Source organism: Ictidomys tridecemlineatus, chromosome 3, assembly GCF_052094955.1.
Source record: "Ictidomys tridecemlineatus isolate mIctTri1 chromosome 3, mIctTri1.hap1, whole genome shotgun sequence".
Taxonomy (NCBI): domain Eukaryota; kingdom Metazoa; phylum Chordata; class Mammalia; order Rodentia; family Sciuridae; genus Ictidomys; species Ictidomys tridecemlineatus.
Window position 1 is genome coordinate 150,633,346 of NC_135479.1, and position 20,006 is coordinate 150,653,351.

Sequence of the window (20,006 nt, forward strand, 5' to 3'; positions counted from 1 at the left end):
TAAAGATAAAAATGATCCTACTGTGTGGTGCCAACAATGAACTCAAAGGTCTATGGCAAATGGGGACTTTGATGAGCTTTTTATAATTAGTTTAGCTTAGGTACATTTATACTGAAAGTGGGTTCAGTTGAAATCTTCAAAAGAATGTTCCTGTTAATCCTCAAATGATGCTTGTTACAGTTTAACATTTCTGTTAAATGTGTGCATTGAATTACTTGCTTTCCAACTAGAGTAGCTGTTCCTTACCATTCATCCTTAAGGATGTCAATAGGCCATCTTCTTCAAATTCTACTTTTTCTTGACCATTCTTGACAATTCTCTTCGTAGTGATTTTTCTGCCATTTACTACCTTAGTAGAAGTAAATATAGATTTGAACTTGTCCATCTCACTACCACCAAATGACAGGGTTGAGAGTAAAGTGAGGCCCCTGTAACACATTGACCCAAATGAAGTAAATTTTGTATCAAAGGCAGAAAAATCTGTCTCTCCTTGACAGAAATCCATTAAAAGCAGAGAAAAGCGAGTCCACATCTTGGTTTCTTCTTCCCAGAGGATCCTTTCAGTTCCCAAAAATGTCTCCAAATGGGTCTTCAAAGAAGTCAAACAAAATGGGTCCCTTTCACCAAAAGAATTCCCTGAAGGCCATGTGGGTTCCAGGATGTGAAGCCAAACTCAACAGGAAAATCAAAATGACTTCCATGTCCTCCTCCAATATTTAATCAGTCCTTCCTTGCCATACTTGTCACAGATTTAGCATCTGATAACCCCTCATATGGCTCAGCTACTTGTTTGAATTTCTTCTCTGCTGCTTTTTTATTCTCAGTTTTTTTTTAAAAAGTTATTGTCATGTTCCTTTTATTTCCTATGGCATTTGAAAAACAAATGCATAATTATTATAAATATGTTAATGAATACTTAATATATAAAGATGTAATTTGTGGCACCGATAACAAAATATTCTCAGGATTTTCACCTGGATGTGACATTAGTGCCAATGTTCAATATGACTTTTGTTTTTGGTGGAGGAGGAGTGGGCTGGGAATTGGACTAAGGAGCATTAGACCACTGAGCCACATCCCCATCCCTATTTTGTGTTTTATTTAGAGACAGGGTCTCACTGAATTGCTTAGCGCCTCAAACTACCAGCCTCTGGAGCCTTTGGGCTTACAGGCATGTGCCACATCCCCTGGCTCAAAATGACGTTTTGATGTCCTGGGTGAGGCATGTCTCTGCACACATAGAACATCATAGTAATGAGCCATGCTTTAACAGATTTTTGGAACAAGTCCCAGGACACAGAGTGATGCCAGCAGGCTGTTGCAGGGTGGGTTGGCTGCTCCTGGTCCAGCAGGGCTGTGCTGGTGGTAGCTGCATAGTCTCCTCATAGTTTTTCTTGCTGTGCAGTTTTTATAGTTACTTTATATTATGAGCACTTTCTTAATTTCTGGCACTGCCATAAGTTCCAGATTAATCTCAAATATTTTCTGCCCCAGTCCTAAAATCAGCTATTTTTCAAGTAGTCTTCATTTCTTTTGTTGAATAATTGGTATTAGAAAACAAAATTCAAGCAGTAAGTATGCCCTATTATATAATTTTGATAAATTATGTGTTCTTAGGAATTTTCATTTTGTTCATATAAAACCAAATTATCAGAACAGATTTCTTTGTAATATGTTCAGATCATCACCTCCACATCTCTGTGATCTGTAGTGATGTCACTTTTAACATTTGATATTGGTTGTTTATATATTTCCTTTTTCCTTTAGCATCTTTGCTAAGGGTACATAAATGTTATTATTATTTTCAAAGAAATAACTTTGTCTGCTGAACCCTTTTATATATCTTCTTTTTATTTTAGAAAATTTTAAAATACTCTGGGGTTTTTAAAATTTTTTATTTAATTATTTTTCCCATTTCTTTAAATTTAATTTACTATTCATTTTACATATTTTTTGAGATGGGTAGATTACTAATAATTAGTTTTTTTGTTTTTACTGAGTGGACTTAGATTTGTTTGTGACTCTCTAAGCAAAACCTGAGCTGCATTTCACAAGCTATGATATGTCATACTTTTCATTATTTAGTTCAAATTATTCTTAAATTGCTTTGTAATGTTTCTTTGACTCATGGGTTATTTAAAAATACATTGATGAACATCCTAATATATTGAGATTTTCCAGTAATCTTGTTGATTTCTACTTTATAGTTAAGAGATAATATTCTCTATATGTGGAATACAAATACATTGTTTTCTATCTTACTGTTGAAATGTGGTTATATGCTTATAGTGACTCACATAAAACTATAATTTCAATATAGAGGTTGACTAACCACTTGTAAATAGGAACAAAAGCTAATATTAAGTGAGCAATTACAAATGTCAGGGATTTTATTTGTGGTCTGTGCTATTTTAGACATTCTAATAACTCTTGAAATAGTTGAGACTATTCCTACCTACAGATAAGGAAAATAAAACATAGAGGCTGTCTTTCTTATACAAAGTAGTACTATTAAGTAGCAGAGGTGGGATTTTAACTTGGGCTCCTCTGTTTCCAAAACTTTTAGTCTTTGGATTATACTGTGTCTAGATTGAGAAGGAGAAAGGAAAATCCATGATACAGTTTATCAGGAAGATAATTCATGTAACAAAAAAATATATATATTTCAAAAATCTACACACCTGACCTACTTTACTTTTTTCTCTCTTTTGTTTCTTTGCTCTTCTAATCATAAAAGTTATAAAATACAAAATTAAGGGTGAAGATAAACTTGTCAGATGGCATTTTATCACCAATTTAACATTTAGGGTGATGTGTGAATGTCAATAATATAAAAGGTGGTTATAATTTATTTACTGAGAAAGACGTGTACATGAAACTTCTAAATTATATTTTTCAATATTTTATCCTACACCATTTACCCCAAGTGACCTAAATTTAGTTATTCAATTTTAAACAAGTCATATCCTCAAGCACAGGAAAGCCATACTTTCAATGCTGTTGGCTTTCAGATAGGCATGACTGCTACAGCCTGCCCTTTCCTAAAACAGAGAAAGAAAAGCAGCTGGAAAAGAGGTGAAGTATAGAAGCAAGTAACAAATGCAAGGTTAAAGTGAAAGAAAGGAGGAATAATCAGTGTAACAGAAAAGAAAATGAATGTTAAGAAAGGAGACAAAATAAAAGAGAAAGTTCTGGACTTCATTGAGCCAATATCGTCCCTTAATCCTCCACATCCTCTTTTTCTTTGCTCTGTGTTATCAAAAGATACTCTCACAAATACAAATACTGTCCTCTCTGTTCTATGAATCAGTTCTAATGGTTTTACGTCTTCCCTTCTTGGAGTTTACAAGGCTGATGGCCTGTTCTAAGTATTCCTACACTTTATATAGATAACAGTTTAAATGTAATTCATAGGTAAGTCCAAGGTATATCATTACCTAGTGATATCTGAAGTGCTGTTAGTGGTGTTAGGAAAAAAGAAAAAAACAAAACATGATAAGAGGAACAAAAGGATGAAGGTGAAAAGGCATATTAGTATCACTGAGATGAAGTTTGGAGGTGAGAAAAGTATTGAGGCTGAGTACATTTGCAGGAAAACAAAAGAAACAAGTTAGCTTAAAATAAGAAGTCTATTTTGTCCAAGGTAATGCAAGTCATTTCCTCCCTGCAGGAGGGAGGTGATCTGAAATGGAAAAAAATGAATGGATGAGATGGTGAGTGGGAGTTCTCTGGAAGATGGGCAGGAGGGAGCTCAAGTTCTGAGGCAACAAAAGAGGGGGAATGGGGAAAAAAATGCTTTCTAAAATCTGAATGACCAGTAAATACTACTTAAGCCTATGATTTTCTGAATAATAGCTAAATTCAAGGGAAATTGCATAGGAAAGTAGAAGAATTTTCCTTCCTCTTCAGGTTATTTCCTGCTTTGTTTTCAATCTACTGATCTTTCACTTGAAGAACTTGTAGCAAATGGTCTTTTTTGAAAACACACAGTATGTGAAAATATGCAGTGGTTGAAAAGGAGGGAAGGGAACATGCATGCTTTATTTGTGCCCCTGAGGTGTTCAAAAGCAATTTCTTTATTCAACAATAAGACCACAAGAACAATTTATGACTTTAAAAAGTCAAACAGCTGGAAGAGACAGCATGAATGTGCTGACACATCCTGAGTTCCTAATTAATGAGTGATTCAGGTATTTCAGGAATAAAAGATGGCGTTTCAAATTGTTGTTTTAAGGGAAATTATTTTTAATAAAAACATGAAATTTCAGCACTACAATATATAAATGATCTCTTGACATTTTATTTCTGAGTACTTATGGCTTCACCCTTTATTTCCGTACACTAAATCAATAATCCGGCAGATGGGACTTTTGTCCTTTGCGTTGTCTGGGTTGGGATGGAAGGCTGTGGGGTGTGTGTGTGTGTGTGTATGTGTGTACACGTGTGTGCACGCGTGCATTTGAACACTCTCATCCAACTCGTGTTTGGAAGAGAGCTGTAACTGTGACATTTTCATTTTCTCATTTTGCAAAGCTGTCCTTATGCAGGCAAAAGGCTGATGGCTTTTATGCTATTATTGTTTTCAATTAATTAGAAAAATCCCCCCCCCTTTGTCCCTTGCAACATTTCTCACTCCTATTCCCTGGAGATTAATGGGGGCAGATCAGCAAACACAGATGATTCTGCAGCAGGGATGCCAGATTCATTTTCAGGATTCCATTCTGAGCCAGCATATTGGTTCTACCTGCTGCTTGGTGCTACAGTCATTATTGAATTTAGCAGATGGAGGGGGAGAGTTTTAAACTTGGGGACACAGATGGAGAACAGACTTCAGAGAGATTATTCTAGAGTTTAGCAAAAGGTTGTGTCGATTCAAAACAAATCCTTAGAACTAGAGATTAAATCCCTATACCCAGATACAGAGACAATATACATAATTAAGAGCACCAGAATATTCAACAAACATGGTCTGACCAATGGTTTCAGTTTATCCACCAAGAATTAATGAGACCTGACAAACTAAAAGTTAGCTTTAAAAAAAAAAAATCTTTGTAAGTTTCCCTTTAAATCTCCTCTAAGCAGTAACAATACGAATAAGAATAGGGATGTGTATTTTTATAACTAATGGAGAAGTAAAAGGAAAAGGTATTGGATACTTCATAAAGGCCTCATAGATTGGTATTACATTCGGGAATTTAACACTATGCATAGTATGGCCAAAGTCCACCACATTCAAGAACTTGGTCCTCCAGGAGGTGATTCATACTAATCAGATTCCCAAGAGAATGATCTATAAATCCAGAGTGCCAGTTTATTAATTTTCTTTGATAAATGCAGCTGTGTAATAAGAATAGAAATTCTCAGATACTCGAATATATCTCTGTATGGAGACCAGTGTGGGAAACAAATTATAATCAGGTTATTAAAAAAAAATCAAGGGCTTTGCTACACAGCAAAATGATGTTGTACCATGGAAGCAACTCTTTAAAATTTGTCGAATGAATTTCTACAATAGATATAGGCTGGCAAATGGAACAGGACTATTAAAATTCCTTGTCACTGGGTTTTACAGCAGTCCTATGAGTAGCTGATTCCAGAGTCAGATCATCCAGGTTCAAGTTCAACTCTGCCATTTACTAGCTATGTGACCTCAGACAAATTATTCAATCCATCTGTGACTCACTCATAGATATCTCATTTATAAACTGAGAATAGTAATACTGCCTACATCATAGTATAATTATGAACATTAAGTGAAATTAATATTTGAGAAAAGTTAGAATTGAGCCTATATATAAGCACTCTGTAATATATGATGTGTATTTCACATAGAACTACCTGTCATTATAAACAATAAGTGATTTTTTTCATAAAAAAACTAACTTTACTTTTAATACTAAAGGTAATTTTAATTCAGCACAAAAATAGGTATCTATTTATATATATAGTATAATATAGATATTATATATGATATATATACACACACATAACTTTACTATTTGTGTGTGCACATGTGTATTCTAAAATTATTGTCTGGAATCAATGTTCAAGTTTTTGCTCATCACTTTGGAGATCTCTTTAGCCCAGTTTTCTCATTTCCGTATGAGAACAAGAGCTTGGATATTTATGCCACTGGGTTGTTTTGAAGATTTAATGAGTAATGCAATTGAAACTTTAGAAAACCGTGTGGCCCATGGTAGATGTCCAATAAATATCCGTTATTATTGTTATTCTCTCCCTGCAGTATACTTTAAAATAATGTACCAGGTTATTTCTCTCAGCTGTAAATTTTCAGAATGCCCTCACCAATTCCATCTAGTTCTTGTGTTCTTTCATTAGGTATTTTGTGTAACACATGGATTTCAGGTTTTCTTCTCTTTTACTCCTTGTGCATATGTTTTAGTTTATAGAGCTAATGTCAACACATTTAAAGAACTAACATTGGTACAGTGGCATGTATATTTGCATCCTGTGTTAGTTTGTACATTCATCATCTCATGTCATTAGCACACATCTCTGTGATACGGAAACTGCCTTATACATACTTAACTGATAAAGAATTTGTGACTTGAAAAGGATATGTAATTTAACCAAACCCCATCAGTTAGAATTCAAGCGCAGGACTTTTAGACCTGCTGGTCTTTGTTTTTCCCTACCACACTGTGTCAGGCAATTTCACAGGATTCCCATATAGTGAGGATAATAAAACAAAATTAAAACTTCAAAAAGTAGAACTGGAGACCTGGGCAATGGATATGAATCAAGAATTGCAGAAATAGTTCATCCCATTAAAGCAAAGTGAGGCTCTATTTAAGTATCAAGTCTATATTGAAAATCATTCTTAATTCCAGTTATATTCCTTCTAGCATGATAAATGCTGTAATCTAAGATGTAAATTAGCACCGATTATCAAAATATTGCCAATTCGACAAAAAAGTACACCACTGACAATAGACCTACCTATCTTTATAAACAAAAATAAATATAAATGATTTTTCATAAAAGAACTGATTTTATTTTTAGTTCTAAAGGTAATTTTAATTCAAGGTATCTTCCATTATTGCAGATTCTAAATTAGTTGAGTCTTCATTTCCATTCACTATAATTCCATCCAATTGCCTTTGTTTCAATTCTATTTGAGTCAATTCAAGTCAATATGCATTTATGGAGTACTATTATGTGTAAGGCATTTTGCATGGTTTAAACATTATTAGATTTAATTTTTATCTGTGTTAGGGTCAGTCACATGTAGAGTCAAAAAATTAAGAATTTTGTTCTGTTTGCTTTAATTTATTGAAAATATTAAAAGTTCTAATTATGTATTTTCCAAATTTAGACTGTAAAACATTTCTAAATAGACTAACTTATAAATATCTGTGAGTTTTATGTTTTTACCTCCTAAAGAAAAATGATAGACAAAAATGAGAAAGGGAGGTGAATATATAAAAATTGGGTGCATTTTACTAGGTTCTCTTACAGCCTATAAGGGCCTAGTAATCTGGCTCTCCCTAAAAAAAAGAAGTCCTGGGTTTGTAGTATTTCCCATTTTGGCCAATTACAAACAACTGATGGTTAACAACCAGATAGCAAAGTACCTGAATATAGCAAACGGCTTTCAGGAGCCATTTCAGGTAGCAGGAAACTTTAGCACAATACTCCTGTGTTTCCTTGATGGGGACAGATTCAGCAGATGTGGTGTGGTATGTCTTCTCCATTGGACTGTGCAATGCCCATGCAGTGTAAGAGTCTACTTAGCATGGATTTGCTTTCCAGTTATCTGGCTCAGCACCTGGGGGTTAGTAAGGCTTAGAAAACAGTTTGAATGAATTTTGTCTGCGTTGCATCCTCTATACACAGAATTATCCTCCTTATGAACTCTTCAGAGAAGAGATCTAACTGCACAATCCTTTGTTTCACTTAATGTCTTATACTAAAGGAATCCCTGAAGATACATAATTCTACCCACATTTTTGCAATCACATTTTAATTTAGGTACTTCCTCAAGTTGTGGTAATTACAGCAACAAATTCTACAGATACAGATATGAAGGATATCAAGATCTCGTCAAGAAATTATATTCCAGCTGGAAAGACAGACAATGACAGTACATTGTGATTAAAGGTGACACCCGTGAGAGGAGCATGCACATGGGGCCTTGGAAACAGAGGTGGAGCATCCCACCATCCTTGGCAGGATGACATTGAATTGTATATTTTAGTTTCTGGTATTCCCTATGTTACGGTTTGGATGTGAGGTGTCCTCCCAAATCTGTTATTCTCAGAATACTGAGAGGTGAAGTGATTGGATTTTGAGCTGTAACATAATAAGTACATCCTAGTTTCAATGGATTAACTGGATAGTAATTACAGGCAGGTGAGGAATGGCTGGAGGAGATAGGTCATTAGGGGTGTTCCCTGGAAGGGTTCATCTTCCTTGTAGCCATCCCTTTTCCCTCTTTGCTTCTGGCTGCCATGAATGGACCAGGTTTCCTACAGTACCCATTTCCGCCATGATATCCTGCCTCATCTAGGGTCCACAGCAATGGAACAAGCGAGCTATGGACTAAACCTCTGAAACTGTGAGCAAAATAAACTTTTCCTCCAAGTTTTTGTCAGGTATTTTGGTCATAGCAATGAAAAGCTGAATAACACCTTCCATTTAAGTCCTGCAAAGTGCAAACTCACAAGAGGAGAAATAAAACACTGCTGTTTGTTTAGCTTTACCAGGTATTAGAGTTGATCTGAAAACAGAAGGACGGCCATTCTTAAAAGGATGAGGCAAAGTAACAGTTATCAAATAAAAAGCACTTTATTAGCATACAAGTACATTACTATTAGGTCCGTAATTTGAAACTAGAGTGAAATCTGGCATATTTTTCTATTTAATGGTGTAAGTTTAGGGAAATGTCAAGACAATCATAGAATAAAACTTTTAAAAGTAGAACATTTGTTATGCCCCCTGTATTTGTAGCTATATCAATATTCTTGTCCACATCTCATTCCACAGAAAGCACTTGTAAAATCAGGCATAAATTTTATTTAATTAATGCCTTTTTTTCCATCCAGCTGGAGGCAAAATGATTTTTAACTTTCAACCAGAGATATATTAATTAAGCTCTCACCTGCGGGTGGAATTGTGCTAAGCAAAGAACCAGCTGGGCTGTTGTAATCTTAAGAGTAATGGAAACTCCTTCACATTCAGACGTGCACCATCTCCACTGTTTACGTCAGCATCTGCTGAGGCACCTCTGTGCCTAAATGATGCCCTATTCCAACCTAATCTCAAGGACTTTCCTATTTTCTGCACTTGACCAGATGCAAGAACAACTTCATTCCCACTTCTTTAAAACAGGTTTTTAAAAAGGATGAGTAGCCTGCCACAATAAGATATAATGCAGTCTTTTATTCATATTCAGTTCTAAAATTCTACTCAGCCCTAACAGAAGATGGGTAGAAGCTAAAGGGGAACTACACAAACTAAATTGAAGCAGCAAAAAGGCCTGAATCCTGTAGCTACCACTGTTAGAAGAATAACCAAAGAAGACAGAGAGGTTTGGTTTTTTTTTTTTTTTTTAAACCAGGCACCAGGGCTAATGACTTTAACGCTAAGAATTCTCAGCCCATGGTTGAGGATCAAGCTGACTCATAAAATGCATTCTGTTCAGTTTGCAATCCTGTTGTTTCTCAAATGGCCTTCCCTGGCAAGAAATGAGACTGGGAAGGGAAGCCACATGTAAACACTGGGCAGGGCCAGCAGAACAAGCCTGCATGTGAGCAGCTGCAAACAATCCACTTTAATTCCAAGTCAGTGTTTAAGGACCTTGGGTGTTATAGTTACGGAGGTAGAAGGGGAGGTGGAAGTAAAAGTAGAATTGAATTTGGCAGGCATACATTTTTCTACAAACTGTGCTCAACTCTTCTAATCATAGTTATTATGAATGTTTCTCTTCAATTCATTCCTTGTGTCACTTTGTGCTTTCACATTCTCCCCAAAATCTGCTAGTTGAGGGTACAGGAGTGGTTTTTGATTCTAGAAATAATAAGGCAGAAAGATGACAACTTTTAAACGACATAAACACATGCACATGAATCTCCCTTGGCTTCTGCTCTGCCTAGCTAAACGATTGTGGACATTTGTCAAAGGTTAGAATTATCTGAAGCATTCAAGGACCTTGGTCATCTTGTAATTTCCCAAATTGCAATGTCTTGAGTATATCATAGAATTATGTACAGCTGTGTGACCTTGGGTATTTGCCTGCATTCTCTAGGTTTCAGTTTTTTCGTCACAGCAGCAGTAATTCCTAAGAGTTTTTTCAGCTATGCCATTATTATTTTAGTAGTGATCATGACAGCAGACTATCTTTACAATAATCCTTGAAATGGAGATATGAGGCAGGAATAAAAAAGGATATTTGGTTAGTTGAATTTTAGTTCTATAATTTCCCTGCAATATCTATTCTGTGCATCAATCCACTAACCCTTCAGCACCTTATTCCATCTGTGAATGCACTGCTAATAGTGTAGTCTTTCTGACCCCTCTTGTTCCTAATCTCTGGAAGCGTGTGTGTGTGTGTGTGTGTGTGTGTGTGTGTGTGTGTCTGTGTGTGTGTGTTTGATTGGGACATAGTTTACACCATAATTAAAATTGATTTGGTGATGGGAACCATTTTTCTATTTGTCTTTTAGTCTGAAGAATCTGCTTTACCTCAGATATTCAAGTGCAATTATAATATGGATGGGTTGTTAAAGCTTTAGAAAAGTTTCTCCAGTGTGAAGGGTATTAGAATTGGTATCCTGGCCAAAGACCAAATGCGTAATTACATTCTTTCCTATGAAATCTTTTCCTGTAGTTTTAATCGGAGATGACATTCTTCATTTCTTTACCTCAACTAGTATCTATTGTTCTTGAGCATCTGTTAAAACTGCTGCATTTCACTCCAGTGGAGAATTCTTCACAGTAGTTATCCTAGTATTAAATGGCCTCTTAAATATACCCCATTTGAAGCTCCTGTGTGGGCGTGAGCAGGTGCGAGTAGCGACTTAAATACGATGATTTATAAAGTGCCTTGGGATCCTGGATGGAAAGGGCAATTTAGACCTGGGTTATCAGCATTATGTGAAAAACATGCCTCAGTAAACCAGTTACTAATTACACAATTACCTTCTGTGGCACAAGTAAAAAATGATGTGATGCTTTTCAGCAAATTCTAGTTTTAAGTAAATAATTCTTGGAGACAAATGATTAATTGTATTAAGTAGTCTTTACAAGATGCAATTTAGAGTAAGTCATTTTTTAAAAAAAATCTAAAACACCATGATAAAGTAATTATAATTTGTAATAAATTTGTCTCCCTAGAAGAAATTTTATCCAAGGCAAAGAAAAATACTTGATTATTATTTTCCTTTTTAGAAGGGCATTAGTGTATATTAGCTATAGAAGGAAAGTGTGCAAGGAAAGCTGTTACCTGCTAATGGAATCAAGGTGAAGTTTCTCACAGTGAAGTGATAGTCTGGTAGATCTTATAAACAAAGATACTCCTGATAGAGGCAATTTGGGGACTGGTATTAAATCTGATTTGAGAACAGTTTCACCTAAGGGACAAATAAAGTCATATGCCACTGCTATCATAAAACAGTTCTTCCTGGCTTGACAAAAACCAATCTGGAACTCTTGAAATTTTGGATTCTAAATTTGTACAATGATGCCCCAACTAAGAAATATATTAATTAGTTTTTATAAGCATCCAAATTGGACTACAGCCATCAGTACACAGTAGACAGAAGATGCAGTCGATTCTGCAAAGTTCAGGGTACTCCGTTTTGAGATTTTTCCCCAGCTCCTTGTTAATAAGGGATGTAGAGAAAATAAATCGCTAGCTTCCTCTCCCCTGTGGTAGAAAGGAATATTGTCCTTGTTTTCTCGTACCAAATAGCCTATGATATTGTTAAGATAGATTTTAATCAGCCTTTAATATATTTAACTTCTAAAAGATCATGGTTATCTGGCAAAATAAAATATCTGTACACCCCAGTGAGCCTAGCTATTAGACCTTTCCTAAAATAAATCTGAAAACATTTCTTCTGAGGAGATTGTTGTATTCATGGTTTGCATAAACTAACAGGTAACCTGTGGCTCTGCCTTTTTTTTTTACAAAAGTGACTGATGTCTATGTAATCTTAACCGATCAATACATTTCATAAAATGATAGATTGGCCTGTAGTGACCAGGATTTATTGTGAAAACAACTGAAGTTAGTGGATTATCTGTATCCTAGCCCAATGTGCTCTTCAGTGGAGGGTCTAACCTAATGTCCAGAACAATGTGAACATCCCTAGTAATGTTATTTTGTAACTAAAATTGGACATCTGAGCAGCCGGTCAGGAGAGGGCTGGGAGAAGATGATTTTGTTAGAATTACCTATGCCTTCACTCACAGTGAAAATACATTGGATTTGAATCTCTTCCATGGACTTTCTCTGAGATCTCAAGGTGTTAGTAGCCCCAGCAAAATGGCCTATACCACAGAAAATATTCTTTTATTTGCATAATATTTTCGGAGATGCTCAGCTTATCCTGAGCCTGAAGGGATCTGGATGCTCTCTGCATATTTTATGTTGCTTTCATTTTCTAAAAAGACTTGGCCTACATTGCTAGTTGGAAAGGAATATGCAGTGGATGTTTATCATGAAAAATGAGCAGGTCATTCTGTGATGAATAAAGGAGAACAATCCCAAATGTAGTTTGTCTTTATTTCAATTATCATGATATTAAAAATTATCAGTGTTTGAATAGAAGAAGGAAATTTCCTTTTCTTATTCAATGTGATTCCTCAACTGAGCAGTCAAGATGCTTTTAGTTTCTTGGTTTGGTGCATTCCCTGTGACAGTGAGTCTTGACTTTTGTATGACATAGCATGTACCTACCTACGTATTCAGCCTGGAATGCTTTCTTTATTTTTTATTTTTTTTTTATCAGACCCAGCTCAAAACTCATCCATACTAAGAAAATCTTTCTTTAATAACCTTTTTTTCACAGTGATACTCTTCCCATAATAAATTCTCTCAGTATCTTGACCCTATCAGCATAGGAAATAAAGTTTAGGAAGTATTCTTTCGGTTACTTTGTATTTTGTACATTCTCATTCATCTATTCACCTGTCAAACATCCACTGAGTGCCTAGTATGTGCCGGATTTTTTGCTAGGTTTTGACAAAGCCAGGGGAAAAAAAAAGCTTTGACTCTGCTCTACAGAAATATATAATCTAATGGATGGCTCAGGAATAAAATCTTCACATACCCTGCCTTACAACAACCCCCAAGGGATTGAACACAATCTCATCAGAAACATTGGAGTTCTGTGATAAAGGTCTTCAGGAATTATGATAATGGTGAAGCTGGCAGCAGAGGTAATAGTGATATTGTGGTGATGGCATCAGTATAAATTTGAATTATATTCCATGGATTGGGGCTTAGGAGAGAATTGGAAACTAGACTCTTTTTTGCCATAGTCCTGAACCAAAGTTGTAGAATAATAGGGGATTAGCAAGAACTTGTTACACTAAAGTTTTGTGGCTTAAACTAGCTCCTCATGTTATTTTGAATAGCTGCAGATATTGGCTGGGGCTTGTTACTAAAACAAGGGTCATAGATACAAAGGTACATATTCTCAGAGTTACAAATGAATTAATTTTTATTCCTATTGTGACAAAAGTAAAGTGTGAGATATTCATAGAACTCTTGGACACAACTCAGAATGACACCTAATTCAGCATGGGGGAGTGGTATAGAAAGATATTGGGGGAAAGTGATCATTTAAAATGAAGAATGAATAGAAGCCTACCACCTAGATAAGAGGAAGTGGGGATATTCAGAAGCAGCTGTTACAAGTAGAAGATTCAGCTGTAACAGAGGCTTGTTCGTGCATAAAAAGATTGCAAATCCTTGTTTATGGCCTAAGAACATGAAGCGAGTAACAAAGTGAAAGAAGATCCAATTAGTCAGGGAACAAATTATAAGAGGCTTAGATGTTATGCAAAGGATTTGAGGTATTTGGAAAGTTGTTGGAAGAATTAAGAATGGGTCAGCTCTGAGTTTTGGAAAAATCATTTAGGCAGCAGAATAAAGCATGGATTAAGGTTGAGAACAGCGATCAATGAGATGCTCTTAAAGTTTGCCTATTATTTACTGCTGGGCTGAGTTAAGGTAGAAATTATGGAATAGGGAGAAGGGTGTTCCCTTGCTTTCTGATTCATTGAACATAGGCATGGGTGATAATGGAGTCAGGAATAAAACTCAGAGTTCCCTCTTGGTTTTCAGAAGTCTGTAATTGGTGCCTTTAAGCAAGACAGGTCTCAGGAACACAGGCATGTAGGGGCAACTGGAGCATCCATTCTCTCTGCAACTAGACTGTAGTATGTGCAAGTTCAAAGATCTTTTTTTTCATATTTCTTTATTTTAGCCATTTGCAATGCTTAGAAATTATATTAACAATTAATTACTAAGCAGAATAAAAAGGCACAGATGAACCATTAGCATTTTACTGAGGGGCACAGTGAAGCATAGGAAATAGTTAAGAGAACCACATGTATATTTGCATTAAATATGCATTACATTTGCATACAATTTGAGTAAATCTGTCAAAATAGTTCCATTTTTTATGTGGGCTTTAAATATTCAAAATCTATTATTGATGTATTTTAAAGGAGCCAATACCTATTCTAGACAAAATGTCAGTAGCAGGCAAAGGACAGGAAGGAACTGCTATCTATTTATAGCCAAATGTCCCCAATAGAATTCATGCTCCTCATTCAAATGTGTTTGATATACTTATAGTTAATACACTATTGGTTGGAGCTTAGCAATAACAACAAAAATCTGTATTTTGTTCAGTTTTTATGTAGCAAAACATCAGTTACCAAAGTTCTGCTATTGGCAACCTAATCATGGAAGGGTTAAAAGAAAAAATAAGATAGCACTGTCTTCTTTCAAATTATGAACATCGTGTTCTTCCACTATTCCTTGAATTGTTCTAGAAGGTACTAAACAGCTATTGGAAGGATACTATATACTGAGTGGGAAGTAAAATAGGGGGATTGTTCCCCAAAGCCAATGCTCCTGGTGCCAGACTGGCCACATAAAATCACCTGAAGAGCTTACACAAGGACCAATTAATTCACAGTCCCTATCAATAGAGCTATTGATGCTTTATCAATAGAGCTATTGTGGGGTATTGACATGCTTAGTTTTCAAACTTTCCTCAGAAAATTCTGAGGCAGAGACAGGATTGGGTATCCTCAAAATAAGTGAATTTAGAAGACTCTGTAGACTTACTAGTTGTGGAATTCTTCTTGACACCTGCTTTCAGTGAAGAATTGATTTGGCTATGTCTCTGACTCAGTGGATTCACCAAGTCTGAGGATGATTTGGAGGCTAAATACATGGAAGTATAATCTCGATCACACCAGGGCCCCACCGGAGTCAGAGATCAATCATACCTGATTTCTTACTTGCATGTGGTAATACTCATAAATCTTAGGTTCTTTGAGCCTAGTTGGGCCTTATTGTTAACCAGAATAGCATATATACAATACTTGTGCGATCCTATTTGAGCTCTCTTTACCTAATTCCCTGTTGTTGTTTGGACATGAGTTGTCCCCAAAAGCTCATATGTGAGTGCAGGAACATTAGAGGTAAAATTATTAGATTATGAGTGTTGTTACCTAATCAGTGAATAATCCACTGATATTGATTAACTGGGTGGTAAAGGTAGGCATATAGGCTGTGGCTTGAGAAGGTAAGTCACTGGGTGCCTTTCAAATGTAGATTATGTCCCTGGTAAGCAGAGAGTGTCTCTCTCTCTCTCTCTCTCTCTCTCTCTCTCTCTCTCTCTCTCTCTCTCTCTCTCTCTGTCTCTCTCTTTCATTGTTGGATGCCCCTTCACTATGATGTTCTGCATCATCTCAGGCCCAGAGCTATGGAGCTGGCTGTCTGTGGAGTGAGATCTTTGAAACTATGAACCTCAAATAAACTTTTATTCCTTTAATTGTTCTCATCAGGTCTTTTGGTCACAGTGATGAAAAGCTGACTAAAACACTGCCAAATATTTCTTCAATTTCTTTTCTTTCTTTTATCTTCTCCTTTTCTTTTTTCCCCTCCCTGTTGTGACTTCCTTTCTCCCTAACCATGAAAGGAGAAGTTGAATTAACCATGTTTCTCCTACCAAGGTCCACCTTCAGCCTTGTTTTGGCATGGACTTTCTCCTATTTTTTTTTTATTTAAAAATTACTAAAATTTATGCTTTACCCTCAGTCACTTCTTTTATTCCAACCCAGATATAATCACGCATGCTAATACGTTAGATATGTATTCTTAAATATGTCTATCTTTGAATAATACATAATGCTATTTTTTATGTCATGTTACATAAATGAGTTTATGCCACAAAGTCTCACTTTCCTATATTTATCCTGAGTTGACTTTTAAGATATATTTATTGTAGTGTGTGTCATGTAATGTTTTCTTTTCTAGTAACTCTACAGGATTGTGCAAGATAATGCCAATATGTTTTATCTGTTCCCATACTGTATATAGATATAGATCACCTTCAACTTTGCACTAACATAACTAGCACTGAAAGAACTTTTTTGGGGTGTTCTACCACTGAGTTATATCCCCAGTCCTTTTTATTGATTGATTGATTGAGACAGGGTGTCACTAAGTTACGAAGAAGACTGACCTTGAACTTGTGATCCTGGCTTAGCCTCCTGAGTTGCTGAGATTGCAGGGATGGGCAACCATGTCTGGCTGAAAGAACATTTTTCTTCAGTTCCACTCCCCTGAAAAAATTTCTCTCTATGTATGTCCTGCAATTGCTGTGTCAGAAGCTATATGTTTAATTAATAGCACTGAGTACAGCCATGTTGCTCTTTACCTCCATCAGCAATACTTGATTTTTTCTATTGCCCACTTCATACACAACATTAGGAGTTAATCAGATTTGATTTTTGCCAAGATCTTAGTCATTATGACTCAAATTTTTGGTTTTCATTTTTCTTATTATGAAAGGTTTTGAATATATCTTCATATCCTTAAGGATTTAGAGTTTGTCTTTGTTGACTATAACATCCGGTTTTCTTATGAACTCCCACAGTTGTTAATTTTAAAGAGTTCTTTGAATAACTAAAACACCAATCTTGCATTGGTTTTTTTTTTTTTAAAAGAGAGGAGAGAGGAGAGAGGAGAGAGGAGAGAGAAGGAGAGAGAGAAGGAGAGAGAGAGAGAGAGAGAGAGAGAGTGAGAGAGAATTTTTTTTTTAATATTTATTTTTTAGTTCTCGGTGAACACAACATCTTTGTTGGTATGTGGTGCTGAGGATCGAACCCGGGCTGCACGCATGCCAGGCGAGTGCACTACCACTTGAGCCACATCCCCAGCCCCTTGCATTGGTTTTATATAGAAAAATGGTCTTCTCCCAATCTCACCTGGTACTATTACATGAAAGGTATTTTGTGATGTTTAATTTATTTGATCACCAATTTTTAATCTCATTATTTTACATTTTGGATCTTATTGGTAAGACTTTCCCTACCCATAATACATAAATAGGTTCTTCTATTTTTGTTAGCTCTATATTTTTATTTTTTTTATATTTAGGACTAACATACTTTGAGTGCATTTTCAGCATGTTATAGGAAAGAAATCTTGATTTATTTTTCTCTATAATTATAAACCAGTTTTCTTAATAACTTCTAAAAATCTTATTTTTTCCATTGATGTATACTCCATCTTTGTAATATATCAATATTTTCATACTTAAGAACTCTCATTTTTGTATTCAAGGTGTATCACATGACTGCAACACTATCTTTTTAGGGGTTGGAATGGTTACTTGTCCCTTCTCTTTGATATTCTATGTTAAATATTGGCCTTATTGACCTGGGTAGCTCAGTAGCAGAGTGCTTGCCTGGTATGTATGTGACCCTGAGATTGATCCATACTTATACTGCAAAAATAAATAAATAAATAAATAATGAAAATAAAATAAAGAAAAAGAAAAATTGGCATTGTTTTATTTTTTACACTGAGTGTGTGTGTATGTGTGTAAATATTTGGTAGGTTATACAAAATATTGTGTTGAAAATTTAATAGCATTTCATATAATCATAGACCAAAATTGGGAAAAAACAATTTCTTAATAATATGAATAATAACAAAAAATTCATATTATTAAGAAATTCATTTATTTAATTATTGTTCTATGTTTTTAAGAGAGTTTTTATACAACTCTACATAGACTTTCTGACCTTATTATACCTCTAAGTTTTCTATCTATATTCAGTATAAAGTATAAGTTTTGGAATACAATTTTATTCACACTAAAGTTCTTTCTTTCCCGTATTTTTATTCGTGTGTTATAATTATACATAATGGTGGGATTCATTGTTACGTATTTGTTCATGGCCACAATACAGAAATCACAATATAATTTGGCCAATATGCCCTAGTATTTCCTCGAAGAGTACTCTAGTTCCAATTTTCCAAGTTTTAACCGCAAGTAGATGTTTAACATTTATAAATCTATTGAGAAAATTATGTGATTTTTTTTCTTCCCTTTGTCTATTAGTGTGTTACATTGCTACCTTTTCTGATGTTAAGTCATAACTTGTGGGATATAATTATTTCTGATTAAGTATGTGTATATACATGTGTGTGTGTATGTATGTATATAATTACTCACGAATTTAGTTAATAGTTTATGACTTTCTTATACATGTTCAAATTGATAATGTATCTGTGTTGTCCACATACTATTTCAAATGCCACTTATATTTTTTTGAAGACTTTCTCTTTAGCCAAATAATTGCTTAGAAAATTTTTTAACATTTCCACACAAATTGTAGAATTTTGGCTGATTTTATTTTATTTTATTTTTCAAATAACATCTGAATGATAATGAATCATCAAATAAATTTATAATGTTTTGGATTAGTTTATAAGATTTGTATAAAGTAGGGTGGTACTGGTCATTGAACTTAAGGGCACTCTGCCACAGAGTTGTTACCCCAACCTTTTTAAAAAAATTTATTTAGAAACAGCATGTTACTAAATTATTCAGACAGTCTTTCAACTTTCAGTCCTTCTGCCTCAGACTCCCAAGTTGCTGGGATTACAGTCATGAACCTCCACATCTTACAAGTCTGCAAGAATTTTTAGGAATTTTGCATTTTTACTCACTTGTAAAGAATATGTATTCAAGGAGGTATAGAGGCAGGAAAGATGTTTAAATGAGATGGACATCATTACCCTAAGTGCATGTATGAAGACATGGGAAAAATGGAGGAACTTTGGGCAAAGAGAAGGGACGGTGGGGAAGGGGTATGGGAGCAGAAAAGATGGTGGAATGAGATGGACAGCATTACCCCAGGTATATGTGTGACTGCACATCTTGTGCTATGCTACATCTTGTACAACCAGAGAAATGAAGTGTTGCTGCAGTTGTGTACAATAAGTCAAAATTCATTCTGCTGTCATATATACCTAATTAAAATTAATTAATTAATTACTAAAAATAACAAAAAAATGCACTGTTCTATCATATATACCTAATTAAAATAAATAAACAAATAAAAACAAACAAAAGAATATGTATATTTATTCATTATAAGGAATATTTGTCAAATCATGTTCTTAAAATATTTTATAAATTTTCCATTCTTTGCTTTTCTTATTATTTCAATGTCTGGGTTAAAAATTTTAAATAATAGCTGTTCATATATTCCTTTTATTAGTTTAGCCAGTAACTGTTTAAAATGTTTTGGAGCTATGTGATCAAGTTCAAATATGCTCAGACTTTTTTAAAATCTCTTTAACATAAATAATAGTTTCTTTTTGGTCACTAATCACTTTTTGATTCAGACATGTATTCATTTGCATGAATTTCTTGAATCTCCAAATTTAGGAGACTTTAATATTATTTTTCCCTCCCCAGCTCTTTTGCTATAATAGTAGT

General features: G+C 34.9%; 1 pseudogene; it reads right to left on the reverse strand.

Moving 5' to 3' along the window:
* Nucleotides 1-211: 211 nt before the first annotated feature.
* On the reverse strand, nt 212-7,715 carry LOC101966905 (dnaJ homolog subfamily B member 6 pseudogene; annotated as a pseudogene).
* Between the last annotated feature and the right edge of the window lie 12,291 nt (nt 7,716-20,006).